The 19,540-nt window shown below is 47.6% G+C and overlaps 1 protein-coding gene across 2 annotated transcripts in view; it reads right to left on the reverse strand.

The window, feature by feature from the left end:
* CRACDL (CRACD like) overlaps nucleotides 1-13,785 on the reverse strand; it is a 116,031-nt gene extending 102,246 nt beyond the window's left edge. For both annotated transcript variants that reach the window (XM_037137210.2, XM_037137209.2), the window contains exon 1: nucleotides 13,738-13,785. The gene's annotated coding sequence lies outside the window, so the exon portion shown is untranslated. The remainder of the gene's footprint in view (nucleotides 1-13,737) is intronic.
* Between the last annotated feature and the right edge of the window lie 5,755 nt (nucleotides 13,786-19,540).

The raw sequence follows: 19,540 nt of genomic DNA on the forward strand, positions 1-19,540 counted from the left end.
GTAGTGCCACCTGGGGAAGTCAGTTAACCCTTGGAGGAATGCCTCCTCCTGCCTCCTCCTCAAGAAGAACAGGAAGAATATGTGCCCTGTTAACAGACTTGGAAATCAACTCTCTGTTGCAGGCTTTTATTATCATCTTGTCATTCCCTGTGACACACTGACCAGTGTGGGGCTGGCCAGCTGGCCCATGTGCCCACTCCAGGTCAGAAGTCAGCAACAAAGTCAGGAAACCCACCAGGGAGGACAGACTGAGCCAAAATGCCTAGGTAATTGTGTTCCCAGAATTTGTCTACCGACCCTTCCACTTCACCAGTCTCCCCCTCCACCTGCTGCTGCGCCACCCAGCCAGCTCAACAGCCAAGTGGAAATTGACTCCAGGAAGCCTCTGAACCTCCCCCAGGCATGCAGCATCATAGAGCTGGGATTTCAGGGGAAGGCTCCCCTCTCTATGTGGGCATTGCATCCACATGCATGTGGATGCTTTAGTATAGACACACACAAAAGGCACACTGGGGGACCTTTGGACACAAGGAAGGGTCCCTGAGCAACCCAGAAGAGTCCTGCTCACCCCATGCTAAGAACAGCCACTACCCCTCGGGGCTCAATTCCCTGGCTCCTCCCCTACCTCCAGACCTTATCCCTAGGCTCCCCGAATCTTCAGCCAGACCAGGCTCCTGCATGCAGGGCAAGTAGAAGACACCTTTACGTGGAGTGGGGCAGACATCGCTGGGCTGAGCCCACTGGGCTTCCACATGAGCCTCTGCTCCCACCTGCCCCTGCTACCACCCTGGATATAGGTGCCAGGCCTGTCACCAATACCAACTAGGGCTCTCAGATTACACAGGCTGGATGTGGTCTAGAAGGACCAACCATATTTTCCATTCTCTTTGAAAGAGACTTTTTAAAAATTGGAGTCCCTGTTGGGGAGGAAGGAGCCCTGCCCATCCCCTCACCTGTCCACTAGGGAGAGGTGATTCCCAAGTTCACAAAGGTGCTTCCCTGTACTGTTACCACAAAGAAGACCAGGGTAGCCCTGGGGCAAATGCCTTTTGGTCAGTGCCCCTCCCTGGTAGGACTTGCACAGGCAGCCTCCCTTTTTTTGGGGTCCAAAGTTTGAGTCTCTTCTCAGGAATCCAAGATCCCTGAGAGAGAAGAAAGGACAGGATGAAGAAGAAAGGACAGGAGCAGCCCTGAGGCTGCTCCCAGTGCAGGTCCCCAGCCCCTTGGTGGATTGTCTGGCAATAACAAGGGCCCAGTGTTCCAATGGTATAGTCCAGGGCAGGGCAGCCAGGTGCCTGGGCACCACCTCCCTGGTCAATCAGGGTCTCTGCATAGTGGGTGGGTTTGGTGAAATAGTTGGCCTAGGAAGCTCAAGATAAAAAAAATAATGGAAGGAGGTCAGCAGGTTAGGAGTGTCCATTTCTTGGCCTGGCCTCTGGACTGGCTGACCCCAACTTGGATAAGAAATGACAGAAAAGGACATCATGTGACAGAACTTAGGAGACTCAAGCCCAGGGAGAAGAGGGTACAAAGTACAGGACAGGGGCAGCCCTTACCATCCCCTTTCTTCCAAGGGTGGCCAAGTCCTTCCTTTGGGCCCAGGAGAGTCCAGGAGGAGGCCAGGGCAGTTATCATGGTGGATTCACTCCTGAACTCACTGGAGGCACCTCCTGGGACTTCAGGAGATAAGTGAGGCAATAAATGGGGTGGAGGCATGCCAAGGCCTGTTACCATGCCCAAAGGGCCAGGGGTGTCTGAGAAAATGCCTGTCCTGAGACCTGGGGGAGCCTAGAGTCCTGGAGGACTGCCCCAGTGTGTGCCAATCCAGGAGACAGGGAAGAAAGACCTGTGGAAATACCTGAGAGCAGAGGGAGGAAGGCCATCAGTTGCCTCTAGGTGAAGGACCAGAGCTGAGGGGTGGCAGCATGAGGGCTGCAGTGGGCAGGTGAAGAGGAGGACTGCTGTGTACAGATGGGCCAGTGGGAGTGGGGAGCACTGTCAGCAGGCCTGGGCCTGGGCCTGGATGGGCAGGCCAGCCACTGATGGGCAGCAGCGCTGCCAGGGCTCAGGTAATGCATGAAGGTCACACACCATTCACCAACTGGTGACAAGAGTCAAGTTCCTTTGACAAAACTTTTTCTGATTCTCAGACTGAGGTGAAACACAAGGGCACTTCTTCACGTCTGCTAACCAGCAGCATTCAGTCTCCTGTAGCCAAAATCAAAGCTCTGATCATTCAGGTTTTGAATGCTCAGGCATTCAAAGGTATGGCCAAATTATAGCATGTGGTCTCTGTGCTGGCCAGATTGCTGCCCTCAAAGTCATTGTCAGGCCTGGAAAACAGTCCCAAACTTTCAGAGAGGGACAGAGAGCAAAACCCAAACTCCCACCTCAGGGTACACTTAGAAAAATGCCAATTTTCCTCATTAGTTCATTGGATTGTTAAAAAAAAAAAAAAAGAAAGAAAAAATCAACCATGCCATATCCACACAAGGGATACTACTCGGTAATAAAAAGGAATAAATCATTGATATGCACAACTACATGGACGAATCACAGGGAAAATAATTATAGGCTGAAAGAAGCCAGACAGAGGGAGTATACAATGTATGATTCCATTTATAGAGCATTCTAGGGAATGTAAGCTGAATAATAGTGACAGAGAGCAGGACAGGGGTTGCCTTGCAGGGGACAGGGAAAGGGAGGGATGGGGGGAATAGACTGCAGAGAGCAAGAGGTATTTCTGGGGGTGATGATGTGTTCATTATCTTGATTGTGCTATTGCTTTTACAGGAGTATACATATATCAAAAATTATCAAAGTATTCACTTCAAATGTGTGGATTGCAGACTGGTACAACCACTATGGAAAACACTATGGAATTTTCTAAGAAAACTAAAAATGAATCTGTCTTTTGACCCAGCAATTCCACTGCTAGGATTATATCCCAAGAACCCTAAAACACCAATCCAAAAGAATCTATGCACTCCAATGTTCATAGCAGTACAATTTACAATAGCCAAGAGTTGGAAGCAACCTAGGTGCCCACAGTAAATGAATGGATCAAAAAACTACGGTACATTTACATAATGGAATTCTATGCAACAGAAAGAAAGAAGTAGCTACTACCCCTTGCAACAGCATGGATGGAACTGGAAAGCATTATGCTGAGTGAAATGAGCCAGGTTCACAGGAACCTAAACAACAAAACGAACAAGCAAGCAAAATATAACCAAAGACACTGAAATAGAGAATAGGCTGACAGGGACCAGAAGGGAGAGGGGAGAGAATTTCAAGGGAAAAGGGGAAAGATATACAGAAACAAGTATAAAGGACACATGGACAAAAACTAAGGGGAGTGGAAATGGGAGGGAGGTGGGGAGCACTGGGGGGGGTGGGCTGGGATGGGAGTTAAAGACAGAAAACTATACTTGAACAATAAATAAAAAATAAAACAAAAGAGTAATCAGAAAAAATGTATGTAGATTAAATGTCAATTGTACCCCAACAAAGTTCTTTTTAAAAAAGTAAATCACAGAAATTAAAAGAAAATACAGAAAAATATTATATCTCCCATAATTCTATCAGAGCTAACTAGAAACATTTTTATATGTTTCCTTCTAGTCTTGTCCCTATATGCACACATAAAAATATATAAATTTGTTTTTATGTACAATGAAACTCTTTTTTAAAGTTTTACGTTTTATGAATTTTCCTTTTCTTTTAAAAAAGTTGAATGTCCTGACTTTTTGGTTCAGTTTTGAACTCCAATCCTTCATGCACATGGAGAGCAGAGGGTGGGGACAGCAGCTCCTAGGGAAAGGTGAGTGGCAGGGAGAAGGGAGGAGTGCCCAAGGCAAAGCCTGTCTGGACCCTGATGGACCCAGGAACACGCAGCAGTGTCTGTCTGTTACCCCAAGGGAAAGCCTGTCCAGTGTCAGCACCCCTCTCTGGCTCAGTTTACCCAAACCTTCTCTAAATCAAGCCTAAATGACAGTGCCTGGTATCCATTACCTGATCAATCAAAACTCACTGAAAAAATGAAGACAACCTATTCTCCCAACACATCTCCAATCTTCACTTTGGCCCCTTGCCCTTTCTCTCTTCCCACTCTGCCTCCAGCTCCGACCACCATCCTTCCTGCTTCTTCATTTAGCCTTGATCACGATGTTTCCTGTGACTAAGCATCCTTCACAAATGATCCCAAGGGACAGACCAAGCTCCAGCGTTAAGAATGACTCATTCCCTGTCACTGCATGTTTAAATTGCTTCTAAATCTTCACCTTTATAAATAACATTGTGATGAACATCCTCGCACAGAAATCTTTGGACTGCAGAGTTGTTTCCATGGGAAAAATTCCTGAAAGTGGAATCACCATGATAAAAAGATATATTCTTTTAAGAGTTTTGGGACATAGTGCCAAACTGCTGGGCAGAAAGCTTGTATCTTCCACTCCCAAAGGCATAAGAGCATCCTTGCCACCCCTTGCACTGGGTACCATCATTCACAAAAACAATACACCCAGACATTTGATAGCAAAAACCAGTATCTTCTTTGAATGTGCACCTATTTGATTACTGTAAGATGAATTTCCCCACACTCACTGCCATTTATTTCTTCTTATGTGAACTAATTCATATCCTTCACTTACTCTGCTATTAGGAAGTTCATTTATAACACAGGTTCTTCAAATGATTATTAAAGTTGTTTAGGTGAGAGGAGATTTGTCATAAATGTTGCAGGCATTTTTTCTCAGTTGATCAACTACCTGTTAATTGCACTTGGGGTTTTTCTTTCAGCATACTAAGGATTTTATTCCCCCCGATGAATTAACAAAAACATTTTGGGCCTTGTCCTTTCTTCCTCTGATGTTGTGTTTTTCACCCATAATTTCTTTAATACTTACCTAAAATGAATTTAATTATTTCATTTTTACATTTAAAATTTTAATGCACATGGAGTATATTTTAGAGTTTGATATGGTTGGGAAATGTGATGGTTTCCCAAGTGTTTAAATATTAATGAAATCTATTAACTTCTGTTTTCCAGACTTTCTAGTCTGTTTCATGGATAGGCTTTCTATTCCCATCCCAATGCCCAAATGTTTATATTATTATAAATTTATAATTATGTTTCAATATCTGATAGATTATCCACCCAGATTCTGGCTGGGAATGGCATTAAATCCAAAAATTAACTTGGGAACTTAAATATTTAAAATACTGATCCCTGCCTTCCAGGAGCATGCAAAATATCTCTATGTATACACACATACATACACTCATAAAGTCACAGAACAACTTGATGGTATTCTTCACAAAGGTTCCACACATTTTTTACAAGCACCCTTCCTAGATGTTCTAGCTTTGCTTCTATCATGAATGGAACAGCCTCCCTGTCACACTTCCTGAATTTATCAAGGGCAGAGAGGCTGCATTATGCACACTTCTGCAAAAATGCCACTGTCTTTGCAACCCCCTGAGCCAAGCACAGCTGGTTCTAAAGCCTTTATGAATGGTCATCCTGTGGGCACCCAGGACCAGGACCATGACCATGACCCTGAGAGATGCCAGCACTTTCCTCCAGAATGCAGGACCTCCCCAGGTTAGCTGCAGCCTATTACTCTTAAACTCCTTTGCCCTCAAAAGCCCTCCACACGGTCCACACCCTATCCCATCAGACATAACCCATCCCACACATGCCAGACCCCACCTCCAATGGAGATGAAACTCCCTGGGTTCCTGCAGAAATGACATGCATTCCTCTAGGTCCATTCAAATACTGCCTCCATACCCCAAATTCATTCACCCCCACTGGGCTTGCATTTTGTAGAGTGACCCTTATCTTAGGCTACTTTATGATAAGAGTTATCCACATGTCTATTCCCTGTTAGGTGACTCTGTGAAGGCTCGGCCCACATTTAAGTCATCTGGTCTCAAATCACAGTGCTGGGCACAGGGCTGCAACAAATGCATTCTGACAATCTAAATGAAGGGCACTAGAAACATGCACCATGGTGTGGCAAAGCCACTTGTTCCTGCTCACTCCACAAGTCATGAGGAAGAAGTACTCCAGGAAAACAGTGAAGCCCATAGATTTGAAGACAAAGGAATAACTGTGCCTCTTCAGAACAGATAGGGTGCAAGCCAGCCCAACCCTGCACTCTTGGAATGTCCCCAGACAAGGTCTTGGGATCCTCCCTCCCACAGGAACATGGGAGCCCCAGACTTAGAAATCAAAACTGCTCATGGCCCAGACAAGGTCAAGTGAAGGCCAAGACTGTCAGCTGCACACAGGAGATTCACCTGGAAAGCCTGTTAAATGCAAACTACAGTCCCACCCAAACCTCTTGAGTGAGCCTGGGAGGTAAGGCCAGGGCAGCCATACAGGTACTGACACCAGGCCAAGGAAGGGCCTAGGTAAGCACACCTCTATCATCCAGGCTTTCCCTGAATGAGGCAATGTCAACAAGCAATGAAGAAGGAAACCAACATTAGACAATGCTAAAGGCCAGGTACTAAGCTAGGAAGGCACTTGACATGTATAATCTAATCCCCTCAGCAAAGGTGTATGAATACAGCCCCAACTTAGAAAAGCAGAAACATAGCTACAGGTCTAATACTCATCCCCAAGAGACCATGCTGGGACTAGTACTAAAACACACACCACAAACCAACACCCCCCCCATATTTGATAAATCCAATCTTTGCTGTTATACCTAAGACTCTGAAGGTCCTGAAATTTCCAACCCTCTGACTCTTGTGGTGTCTAAGCCCAAGGCACCCAGGGCCTGGTCCTGAGCCTGCAGAAACCAGCTGCTTGCCTTCACAGAATGGGCATTGTTCAAGTTGGAGTCTTTCCAGAATCCCTGCTTATCCTTCAGCCCCGTTCTACACCAGTGCATTACTGAGCCAAGCCAGTGAGTGGTGCCCTGCTACCCTGGGTCATCCCGCCTCTGTGACTCTGCTGAGGCAGTACTGCAGGTCAGGAGGGCCCTCTGCCAGATGCCTAGCCAGGAGCACAGTATGACTTTCTTGGCTCTAGGCACTTTTGCCTTCATGGGTCCTTTCTTCTATTTAAAAAAAATTGAAAGGTATATTTTACAATTACATCAGTATAAAGATAAATATATTATTATATATTAAAACAATTCCTTTGACCTAAAGTTCATGTCTTACTTATCATTTTAGAGTAAAACATTTCTGTGGATCCCTGAAACTACTATGGACCCTCAACACTGCGCCTCCCATGCCAGTGGCCCTGTGGCTCTGCCCTACCATGCATGAGCTCCTTGGGATCTCCTGGACACTCCCCGTGAAAGACCCAGATCAAGTGTGGCCAGTACCTTAATAACCCAGATTCCCCCCACCCCTGCCACGTGGAATCTGCTGCCTTTACCCTTCACACTTGCTGTACTTGCACTAATATGTATACAGCTACTATTTAGACTGTGAGTTCCACAGGGTCCTGGATAAATGTGTACTAAGGAAAAGTGAACAGAATGAAGTTAATTTTTACCAATGAAACTACTGGATGAATTGACAGGTCTGTTCGAGGGACTTTTGTCTGATTTTCTTGTGGCCATACACAAGGTCTAAAAAAACTCCAGCCGTTGTTAATATAATAAGAATGGTTTTGTGGGACATTGAAGTAACCTGGCAGCCAAGGTGAGTGGACTGCACGTGTGTGAACAATGATGACTTCACTATACTACTCGGCAGGGCCAGTAGACACCACTGAGTGAGCATGTGTACTGTGTGGCCATCACATTCAAAATGACTTAACAAGTAGAGCAATGAATCTGCATCAAATTTTGCATTAAGCGTGAACATTCCTTCACAGAAACTATTTGGATGATTCAGAAGGCTAAAGCTATGGGCAACTGATGATTGGCAGCTTCATCACAACAATGCGCCTGCTCATGCATCACATCTTGTGCAGAGTTTTTTGGTAAAACGTCAAATCACACATGTGACTCAGCCCACCTCCAGCCTTGATTTGGCACCCTGTGGCTTTTGGCTTTTCCCAAAACTAAAATCACCTTTGCAAGGGGAGAGGTTTCGGACCATTGATGAGATTCAGGAAAATATGGTGGGGCAGCTGATGGTGACTGGGAGGACTGTGTGAGGTCCCAACTTTGAAGGGGTCTGAGGCATCACTGTCCAGTGTACAATGTTTCTTGTATCTTGTATCTTCTTCAATAAATGTCTCTATTTTTCATAGTACATGGCTGGATACCTTCTGGACAGACCTCGTATTTCATATTCAAATTAATTCCACACCCAGTTATCTCTCACAGGTGAACAGAAAGCCAAGGTGCCCATCAAGACTGGGCTACTTAGGGAAGGACATACCTGCAGAAGTCTCAGAGCCTTCTGGAAGGGTCCCAGTAGAAGAGGGGTCTGATGTGCCTCACGGTCCCTAAGTGGCTAAAATGACCTGTGTGCTATATGCTAAATGCTATAGCTCTACTGGGCTGGGACACCTCACACACTTTGGAAGTAGTGCAGTGGCCAATGCTTGGGATTGCTTTTAATGCTGGAATGCTATGAAAAAAATGCAGAATTAAAGAAAACTAAGTAGTAGTTAATCATTGGAATGTTGGTGTTACTTACCCTGCTACATCTTTTAAATTTGTCTTTATGTTTGGTCACCTCTTTTAGACTATATTCTCTCTCTTTTTTTAACCTCACCTGAAGATACATTTATTGACTTTAGAGAAAGAGAAAGGGAAAGAGAGAGAAACACTGACCGGTTGCCTCCTGTATGTGCCCTGACTGGGAATTGAACTCACAACCTTTTGATGTATGGGATGACACTCCAACCAGCTGAGCAGTTTGGCCAGGGTTAGACCATATTCTCTTAATTCATATATTTTTTAATGAAAGTCTTTTGTCCTGAAAAAAATCTGGGAGTAGAAAACCACACTTGGTCTCACACTGCAGGTGCACTATAATCCCAGGCACCCCCAGTGGAATCTGCTTCAATTGCAGGCAAAGTCCCCTGGAAGAAACAACAAACTGCCAAAGAGCATACCCACTTTTCTGAAAGGCTACAAACACTAAGTCTGCAAACAGAGACCCATAGTTCTCTGCACGTGAATCACTGATGTACAATCATTATCTGAAAATGGAATCACTATGATGTCACAGACATATACAGATTATTTTTCAGTATGTGTAGATATGATTAGCAAAATACAATGTCATCTAGATGAGCTTCAAAATTCATAGTGTCTTTTTGTTTATGTATATTTTCTTCCTTCATAGATCATGAAAATATAATTATTGTCACGTGAAAGGTTTCCCAAATTGTTCAGTGTTACAAAGGGACTCTCATACTTAGAAAGACCAGGGATGCATTAAGGGAGGGCTGACAGCAGTGAAGAAACCAAACACCTTGGCAGGCCATCCTAGAGGATGCTCCCAAGGTGAATTCAGATGGGACTTCTAGTTGGCCTGACCAAAAGGAGCTTCCACTGTAACTTTGTACTAAAGACTGTAAGTCCATCCATCAGAACAGCAAAGAACTATAATATTGTGGTGATATTGCAACCTAAGTGTTTATTTGGGAACTTGGGAGAAACAAGAACAGATGATGTTTGGGAAGTATTTGTTCCTTCAGCTAATCATGCTGGCACATGGTGAACAGTTCACTTTGGATCACACTCAGGACACAGATACACTCGTGCCATCTGACCATGGGCTCTGGTTGCTAAAGACACCGTCTTTCCTGGATGCCTTCCTTAGCAATGTGTTCCTTAAAGGACTGAAAACACAGCAGTCCACTCAGAGGGGGAGCTTGGAATGGCAGAAACACCTGAATGCACAGTAATTACGCACAAGACCTGTTTGAAGAGGCACGGAGAAATACTGTTCATAAATTGACTGCTGAACAATTGCAACTCAGGAGAAAAAAAAGACCATTAGCTTAGCAGTCTGTGAAGTCTTACTTCCTACCCAGGCCTGGTAATGGGGGATGTTTAACATTCACATGACACAGCCAAGACAGGGCAAAGAGAACCAAGGATTCTCCACTGTGGAGAGAAAGCAGCCGACAGTCGCAACCCTGCCCTTCCCATTTAAGCAGGCCTCTGTGTACAAGACGAGTCTGCAGAAATAATCTGTATGGGGCTTCACCATGTCTTTGTGCTTATTTGGAGCTCAAGCTGGTGAAGCCTCCAATCTAGCTTCTCAGAGAAGGGACTGGGGCTCCATCACAGAGCTCTGAAGAGGACCAATGACTGATTCGGTGACACAGGGACCAGGCCCACCATATCCATGGCTAATTTCTGTGATTCTCACCTCTGCCTGCATCATATATAACATAAAAAGTACAAAATTAAAAAACAAAGAAAGTATGAGATTCTCCTCACCCCCTCCAGTTTGTTCACTGCCTGCTGGAGGCTGGGAAACCATGGCTTCCCTCCTGCCAGGCTTCCACATGGTGGACTTTCATGCACATCTCTGCTAAAGGGCACCAGGCATCAGGTTTTCTGGTGGGTGGTCACAGCTCCACATATGGACACTGAGCAGTGAGTGGGACATTCCACAACCCCACCCCGAGCAGCTGCCAGCCAGCTGAGGTGGTCATTGCTGCAGGTCTGGCCAAGAGCCAAGCTTCTAGAAATTCTGCCAGTGCTAAATTGCATGCATTAAACCCTCTTCTGCTAAATAAACTCTTGTGCATCCTGAAGAGCACAGATGCTAAAGGTGCAGTTGACCAAGATGCAGAAATCTCATAGGAAGACTCCTTGGTGTGAAATTGTTTATGGAAGGACATGTCCAAGGAGGAAGCTCGTATATACACAGGAAATCTACTGAGGTGATGTGCAAAAGAGCACGGACAACGATGTCCACTGCCGTGCTGTTACTAAAGACAAAGGTTGAAAATGCTCTACCTAAACGTCCATCCAAAGAGGGCTTAGGCAAGTAAGCTGAGGCCTACCCATATGATGGAGCTTCTCACACCACAAGAACTAGTGCTACAGAAGACTATCTAATAATGTGGAAATGAGACTCAACACATATTACTAATTTTGAGAGGCATCCCACAAAACAAGACCTTACTGCTTTTTAAATATATACCTTTGTGCATATGTGCATATATAAATATCCAGTATAGCACAGACAAATATTGGAAGGATATGGCCCCAAATGTTGCCAGGATCCTGCTCATGATCTGGAGTGCTGGAAATAGAGACTATCTGTTACGGTGGACCTGGCCCTGAGCCACGCAAGGGACCAGTCAAAGAGCAGACTGGCTGGAATGAGCCAAATGACAAGTCTGGTCCAAGCCCCAGACGACAGGCAGGCCTGCTCTACACCAAGTTCCCTATCTTTCCGGCCTTCCCTGCTTGCTGGCTTGGCCAAGTCCTGTCCCCAGCAGTTCCTCCACCACCTAGAGACCCACCTGGGCTATCCTAAGACCCATGAAGTACATCCAGTAATTCCAGTTCTAAATGTGGTGCCAGATGAGCCCTGCCTTCTCAGTTCCAAGGCCCACATTTGCTCACAAAGGCCATGCAGGCAAAATGACACTGGCCAAGCCTTGGAAAACAGATGACTCAGACCTTCAAAGTGCTTGTGTTTATATGTCAAGAGCCCATTTTCACCCAGAGAGTATACTGAAAATGCTAATCTACGGTGCTTAAAGTATTTGACTTCCAATGGAACATGCAGCTGACACCTAGCAACTGTCCAAAAATAGGTGACCAATTCTATTCCTGTGGAAATGATTCCAGTTCACAGAGAATGAATGAATCACCAGGTGGAGTGGTGTGACCACGTGGTTCAGATGTCATGTGGGTGGGTCTGACCCCCCAACAAACCCCGCCTCCGCCTCCTCACTTCCATGAGCAGAGTCAGCACAGCAGCTTCTAAGTCACAAAGCCTCCTTGCAGAAAGGACCCACAGAAAGTTCTTGGTACCACTCTTTGGGAGGAGGAGGGTGAGAGAAAACATGAACCATTAAGGTATTAAATCAACACGGCCCCCAGTGACTAGGATTTAGGTGTAAACCCAGGTTAGAGTAGCAGGTGCAGAGAGGAAATGGGGCTTCCGAATGGCTCACAGGATGTCCCATGTTGGCTAGAATAGTGAACTCATGAGATTCAGGTCTGTGGAAAACATTATGCTAAGCAAAATAAGCCAGAGAAAGACAGACACTGTACAATCTCACTTATACGTAGAATCTAATGAACAAGCTGAACTGACAAACAGAAACAGGAGCTTAGAAACACAGAACAGACTAACAGTTGTCAGAAGGGAGGGGCCTCAGGGGGCTGGGTAAAAAAGGGTAAAAGGATTAAGCAAAAAAAATTATATATATATACATCTTACATAGACACAGATGCAGAATGGTGTCAGCCAGAGGGAAAGGGGGTGGGAAAGGTGGAAGAAGGCAAAGGGGAGTAAATGGGGACAGAAAGAGACTTGAGTTGGACGATGGGTGCACAATAGTGTGCAGATGTTGATATGCTAGCTGGTATCTAATGGTGCTAAATATTCTTGTATATCATGACCTGATATGGTCATGGTATACAAGAGGTACCTAATTTAGGTCTTAATTCACTTGAAACCTCCATGGTTTTGTTAACCAATATCACCCCAATAAACTCAATAAATAAAGGGCCCAAGTCTGAGTCTCTGCCCTGCAACAAAGTGAGGCCTCTACACCCACTGCATCTGTTCCTATACCTGTCAGGTGCAGACACTGTGCCTGACCACAGAGATGCAACCAGACCAAAAGAGCTGGAAGTTGAGACTGCCTTGCACAAGGCTCAAAGCAGCATATATAGTGTGGCTAGTGAATGAATGACCATTCATTCCCAAGGTCACTCCTTTCCTGAGGAGCTGAGAGCAGAAACCAGCCCTGAACACTCTTCAGTGCCCATCTGCAAACCTAAAGTGGGAGTGAACAAGCTACATAAGCCTGTTCAAACCTACCCCTGGCTCCAGAGGTCCCCAAGCACCACAGGCTCACCCACCTCAATGAGACAATGGCTTCACAAAAGTATACCAAACCTGGAAACTGAATTTAAGGGGCCAATTTAGTGTTCTGTAATGTCCTTTGTTGTACTGTTTGAAAACATTCAATTCTGAAGAAAAGACAGCAAAGGAAATGGATGACTTGTAAGATATATTAAGTATAGATAAATAGTCGGGAAGTAAAGCACATGTGTATTAGACACAGATAGAAAGCTGTGGGAGGACCAAGAGACACCTACTGTTCATGAGGCTACATACAGCCAGGTAGCTAGCTGGGTAGTAAATGTTCATGATATGCTAACTGGTATCTAATGGTGCTAAATATTCCTGATATGGTGGTCATGGTATACAAGAGGAACCTAATTTAGGTCTTAATTCAGTTACCCACTGGTGACACCCATTCTGGTCCTCTAATCCACGGCTACTGGCCAAGTCTCTGGCAAGCCACAGATGTGGCAGCACAGAACTGTCCCTACACTTGCCAGTAGGACCACATGTGTGTCACTGGCCTGGCACCTCCCATCCATGGCCCCACTGCTAGTACTTTAACTCTGGTCTCTGTGACCACATATTAGTGGGAAAAACTGAAGCTGCAGAGCAAGATGGAACACACGAATGCTAGGGACCCTGGGCCTAGGGGCTTCCACCACCACCTCACACCCTCTCCTGCTTCTGTTACCTTCCCCATTTTCTTCCCCTTCCTTCTCAGTGTGTGTTGTAAATTGCACCAAGGTCATCATCACTCACCTGACACCTCCCAATAGCTCTTGTTGGGAGCACCTGGTACAGCAGATTTGCTCATTTTTCCTTACATGCCATCAGATCCCTGTGCAGAAGGACCCTTGATTGCTTTAGGTACTTTGCTAGGGGATCACCATTGGGAATTACAATAAGTGCTCTCTCACCTAAGGAAGACAGTGGAAGAGTAACAGCTATGAATAATTTATGAAGCATTTTCTCTACTGATATAGAATCTCAAGTGTGGTGTGTGTGTGTGTGTGAGAGAGAGAGAGAGATAGAATCACTAGCTCGCCAGCCCCATAGTACGGTGTGTCTGAGGTCACAGGTCCTGTAAGTGGCAGAGATGACACTGGAGTGCTGACTATCCACTGGTACCCCCTGGCTGGATCACCTGCTTTAAGAAAGTAAAACGCTGTCACATCCCACACTGACGGCGGCCGTTCTGATGGTGCTTTGTTGGGAAGCATGTGCTCCGCAGCTAACCCTTCTGCTGCCTCCCACGGACGTGAGAATCAGGGGCAGGAACCAACAGAGCTTGGTGTATGGACCTCAGATGGGAGGCAAGTCTTCGGGAAGTTGTCAATCTTCAGACATTAAAAATTAGTCCCACGCACCAGGGCCAGGAGGAGGCTTGAGCAAACCAATAACTTGCAATTCCTCACTTTTCAAAGGATCTTTTGTAACTTCTCTTCAAAGATACTTTAATAATAAGAAAAGTGTTGGAGAGCCCTTCCTACCAGGAAGCTGCACAGGAACAGTGCAAGTGCCTACTACTGGAGCTAGGAGCCGACTCTGGAGAAAGGCCGTCCCCAGTTGCTGGCCACAGCTGTCTATTGTGTCTTGTCAATCTGCGGAGCACTCGCATGGCATCTCCTGGTTCATGACGCACTGAGTCAGGATTAAGGGTTAAACCACATTAAAGCAATATAAAGAATTCTAAGGTAATTCATCAGAATCACAAATGTGTCTGAAGGACCTACTACCTGACCTAAAACTTTGAAATGATTTCTCAGAGGCAGATATCTTAAAAAACAGGATTAAATGAAAATTCCTCTGATTTCTATTAGGTTGGAGAAAACACAGCAACTTAGAATGTTGCCCTACCTACAGGTGGTACTAACTGTACCAGGGTTTACAGGTACCTAGACAATGAAAGGGATCAGCAGGGCACCAGGTAGAGTCCAGCCACAGCTGAGCCCCAAAAGGCTACCCTGGGCAGGTCCTTCTGTCTCCAGGGGTTCAAGAGCTCCTTCTTATGGGAACTTCTTTTTCATCTCATGTTCATGTGGCCAAGACTTAATGTTACTTAAAGTCCCACCTCCTCCAAGAAGCCTTCCCTGACCACTTTGCCTTCCACCCACCGAGCGTGTACAAAACCCAGGGATTTGGTGTTCAGCCTTGGGTCTCAAAAGAGGCTAATCCTAGTCAAGTAATTCCTAAGCACCCTGAAGAAGCAATTATGTCTGGGACTTTTCTGTATTTCCTCAATTGCTTTAAAGTAATGCCAACTACCCAGTAGACCATTCTGACGATGAAGAAAGCATGATGGATTGGAAGACATTAATCCACATGAAACTGACTTACTGGGATGGGCTCAGTACTGTACAAGCAGAAAGCGTTTCTCTTCTTCCCTCAATCAACGCTCCACAGCAGCTCTTTCTCCTGCTTCCTCCCAGCCCCTGACTGGTTTCTCCAGCAGTTCCCCCTACCCCAGCTTTCCCAGTCTTTTTCAGGTGATAAAAAGTCCAATGCGCATAACCCAGGTTGGAACCCAGAGAGACAGAGAAGGGGGGATGGAAGGGAGCTTCCTGTCTCTTTTCCCAGCTTGCTCCTCCCAGCACCAGGGTGCATGGCTGCACCTGACTGTCCACCAGCTCCCCCTTGGCTGGACCACCTGCTTTAAGAAAGTAAAATATCCTGACACTTTCACATCCCATATTGGTGGCAGCCATTCTGATAGCGGTTTCTTGGGAAGCATGTGCTTTACGGCAGGTAATGCTTCTGCTGCCTGCTGGTTTCTCCAGGGATGGGGAATTAACCCCAAACAAAGGGGGTTAAATGCCCTTTACACATCACAAGTGAAGCTTGGAAGCTTTCACCCGGGCATTACTCTAAGCCACAAAATACCGAGAAGTACAACCTAAGAAAGATTCCTGCCCCCCAGGTAGACAAAAAGCTCTTCCAGTACAGGGTGGGGGTGGAGAACCTGGCAAGCCCCCTCCCTCTTTGCACCTGGCCTGGAAGGGGACAGGGTGGTGAGGGAAGAAAGACCCCTGCGAGGCAAAGGGAGACGTGGAAGGCATGGAGAGTGTTGGTCCTGCTTCCTGCTGGGAACACTGGAGGTCACTCAGTACAGCATCAATGGCATCCTACCAAGGCCCCGACAACCTGGACAGGTGGTCCTGTGCCCAGTAGGGCAGGACCAAGAGGCAGGAGGCAGGTCCCCTGCTGTAGCTCACCCCAGTGACACCTGGCTAGACAACACTCAGTGGAAACATGAGCAGGCTCAGTGGTGGTGGAGGAGAGCTCATCAGAGGATCAGATGACCAATAAGAGGACACTCTCCTCCACACCCTGATGTGACCACAGCATACTCTGGGTGCCCAGAGACCACCAGCAGCAAGAATGGGCCCCATGGTGACCTGGAGAGATTGAGAGGCTGACTCTCAAGGGACCAAAGCAGCTTTAAACTAGATAGTGACTGAGATAACATCACTTGAATTAGGTTCAAGAAAATCACAATTGTGAGCTAGGACCAAATATAATGAAAGGAACCAAAGTCATTAGTTTGGGTAGCAAAATTAAATTATCTTAAAACAACGGCTGCACAGCACCGCGTGTACTTGGTCAGCTCTACCCCTTCCACAATAAGCCTGGACAAGAAACATCTCTACTCTGGCTCGCACACTTCTGTGGGAACCCATGCAGGATTTATGAGGGTCCATGCATGACAAGGCACAAGGCTAACTTCCAAAAGAAAAGCAGGTGGACGTAAGCTTACCAAGGCAAATCCAGGTCTACCACGCCATTGTGGAAAACTGACCAGCTAGGAGGGCCAGGCATTTCCACACAGTCTCCCATTTATTCCTGACAGCATCCTGTGAGCTGGCCATCATTACTCCCATTCTGCCAAGTAGCTAGCTGAGACTCAGCAAGATTCAGAGACAAGTGCAAGATGACCAAGCTCAGCAGTGATACTACTAGGATAAACACTCTTTAGCATCACCAGTATGCCTGGTCCTGCATAGCAGCCAGATGTGTAGCATCCATGGAGGGTCCACTGGCTTTCTTTTCTAAGTGAAAAGGTGTGCTTAGAGAGCTTAAGAAACTTGATCCTCAGGCAAGTCTAGAGCTGGGGTGAGGCAAGTAAGGCACTCACCTCAGGCACAAAATTTAAGGGGCACCAAAAAACTCCGTGAGATTGATGTTTTCATGCAGTGTTTTCAAACACCAAAATTAACACAAAATCCACATTGTAGATAACGTTACAATTTTAAATGAAGACAAGATCAGCATTACTTACTGATCTCAAGCTCCACCATGGAGAAGCCCAGCAGTGGGGCAGAGCCAGGAAGCCAGGCCAGCTCACCCCTTCTGCTCTAGTCCCCAAAGGCAGGGCCCCTAGACATCCCTGAACTGCATCATCTCTAGATATGCTTCTCCTCATAATTTTATGACCTTGAAGGACTCTTAGGAGTAACCACGATGGCCTGTCTTCTCTGGTGTGAGTGGTGTGGCTGAACTCCAAGGAGAATATGGGGTCTAAACAGATTCTGTTCCTTAGTCATGGGTGCCTTATGTAAATGAGGAAAACTTGCCCTTGGATAAGAGAGGATATTTTAAGACATCAGCTTGAGAAGGTGTGGGGTGGGCTCAAAAAGGATCACACAGCTGCTTGTCTCCCACTTGAAGGATTTCCTGGCTCACAATTAAGTGTTCAGCAGCGACACGACGCCAGCTGTCCGCCTGCACCCACACAAGTCCAAGTCCACGCTGGCATCCGTTTCGCTGTGCATTTCAAAAACCCAACGTCCGCTCATTTGAGTAACTACTTAGTTACAATTGTTAACCTCATATTAAAGCCATGCCTGTTAGGAAGTGTCAGTTCAACAAATATTTGTGGATTAAAAGTTTAAACACTTCTAAGATCAAACCCAGAATCCCTTACAGCTGGCTTGTACTAAACAAAGCCTAAAGCTTGTTTAACAGATAAACTATTACCTGAGTATAAGGAAGACAGTGAATGAATTTGTCCACATTTTCTCCTGCAGTGGCCTTTAGGGGCAGGAGACACAAATCTTTCCCATACTAACAAACTCTACCCTGCAAGACTGGCTCCCCTCACCTTTTATTTTCTTAACCCATTACCTGCCAGGCTTCGCCTCCCAAGTCAAAGTCAAGTCCGGCAAACTGAGCTAAAGGAAACTTCGAAGCGCACCCGGCTCACCTTGCCCCAGGCCCTGCCCCAGCGACCCACCCAGGGCGGTCCGAGGGGCAACTGCCCGCGCGGCCCTGCCCTCCGCTTTCCCGAACAGGGACACTGCACACCCGAGCCAGCTCGGTCCTCTAACCGCGCTTCGCCGGTTCTCAGCCCCCTTGCCCCGAAGCCAACCCAGGTACCAGCGCCCAGTACCTGCACAGGTGGCGGCGGGCTGCGCCAGCTCCCGTGCCGCCCGCGGCCCCGCAGGACCCTGAGGCCGGGACGCCGCACAGCAGGTGGCCGCTGGCCTCGCGACGGCGGCCGGAGTCCGGGACTCGCGCCGCTCGATCCTCCCGCGGCAGCGCGCGCGCTCCCAGTCCGCGCGGCTCGCCCGGCCGCGCCGCACTCCGCGGGGGCGGACGCCGTTCCGCTGGCTCGGCCGCCGCGCGCCGCCCCCGCCAGCCTCGCTCGGGAGCGTCGGAACGGTCCGCCCAGGGCGCCTGCCGGGAGCGGCGGGAGGGCGCGGGGCTGCGGGGGCGGCCCCTTCCCCACCTGCCCGCGCGGCGGCGCTGTCGGGGCCTCGAAGGGCGAGCGGGCGCCCCCGCTCCAGTGGCGCCCTCCCTGGACCCCTGGCCTTCGCGTGTCACGCGGGCCGGGGCTCCGGACCCGCCTCGCGAAGCTTTGCGCCCTGCCAAAGGGAGTGGGCTCGGGGTGGGATGTGCGTATCTGAACAAAAGTAAAAGTTGGTTTGTTGTTGTTTTTAAATAGCCGTGTGAGTCTCCAGCGTCTTCAGGTTAATGAGGAAGCTGCCGCCCTGTCTTGAGGTGATTCACTGCTGTGACTCCGCAAGTGTGGGAAGGAAGGTTGCTGAGGACTTCGCAGCCGCGCCGGCTCCCCTTTTTCCTTTTACAGACAGGCGGGTCTGCGTGGGGAGACGGTCTCTGGAGATGTGCGGACCCCGGCTGGGAGGGGGAGCGGAGGCCCGGCTTAACCCGCTGGAAACCTGCGCTGAGGCCTGGGTCGCCCCCACCCCGCCACGGGCCCGGAGCAGGCAAAGAGGAGGGATGAGCTGTGTTCCCGCAGGCGCAGGGCCGCGACGGCTTACACACCGCAAACCTTCCTGCCCAGCTGGACGAGATAATGCTGAGGTCAGAAGTCTTAACTGTCAGCGCTGTTCTGTGGGGGACCCTCACCCCGGCGACGATGGGCCTGGTGAGGTTACCGTGTGGATACATACGGAGGACCAGAAAAGACTACATCTGTTTGCACAACTATCCGCAGTAGAGCCAAGGGACGTGCAAGGGGCTCTTTTCCCCTCTGGCTGTAAACGGGATCAAAATAAAAATCGGGACCAAAATTCCAAATAGAAATAAGAATGGGAGGCAGGGC

The sequence above is a fragment of the Artibeus jamaicensis genome, unplaced genomic scaffold (genome assembly GCF_021234435.1).
Source record: "Artibeus jamaicensis isolate MK-2021 breed Jamaican fruit bat unplaced genomic scaffold, CSHL_Jam_final contig_384, whole genome shotgun sequence".
Classification (NCBI taxonomy): Eukaryota; Metazoa; Chordata; class Mammalia; order Chiroptera; family Phyllostomidae; genus Artibeus; species Artibeus jamaicensis.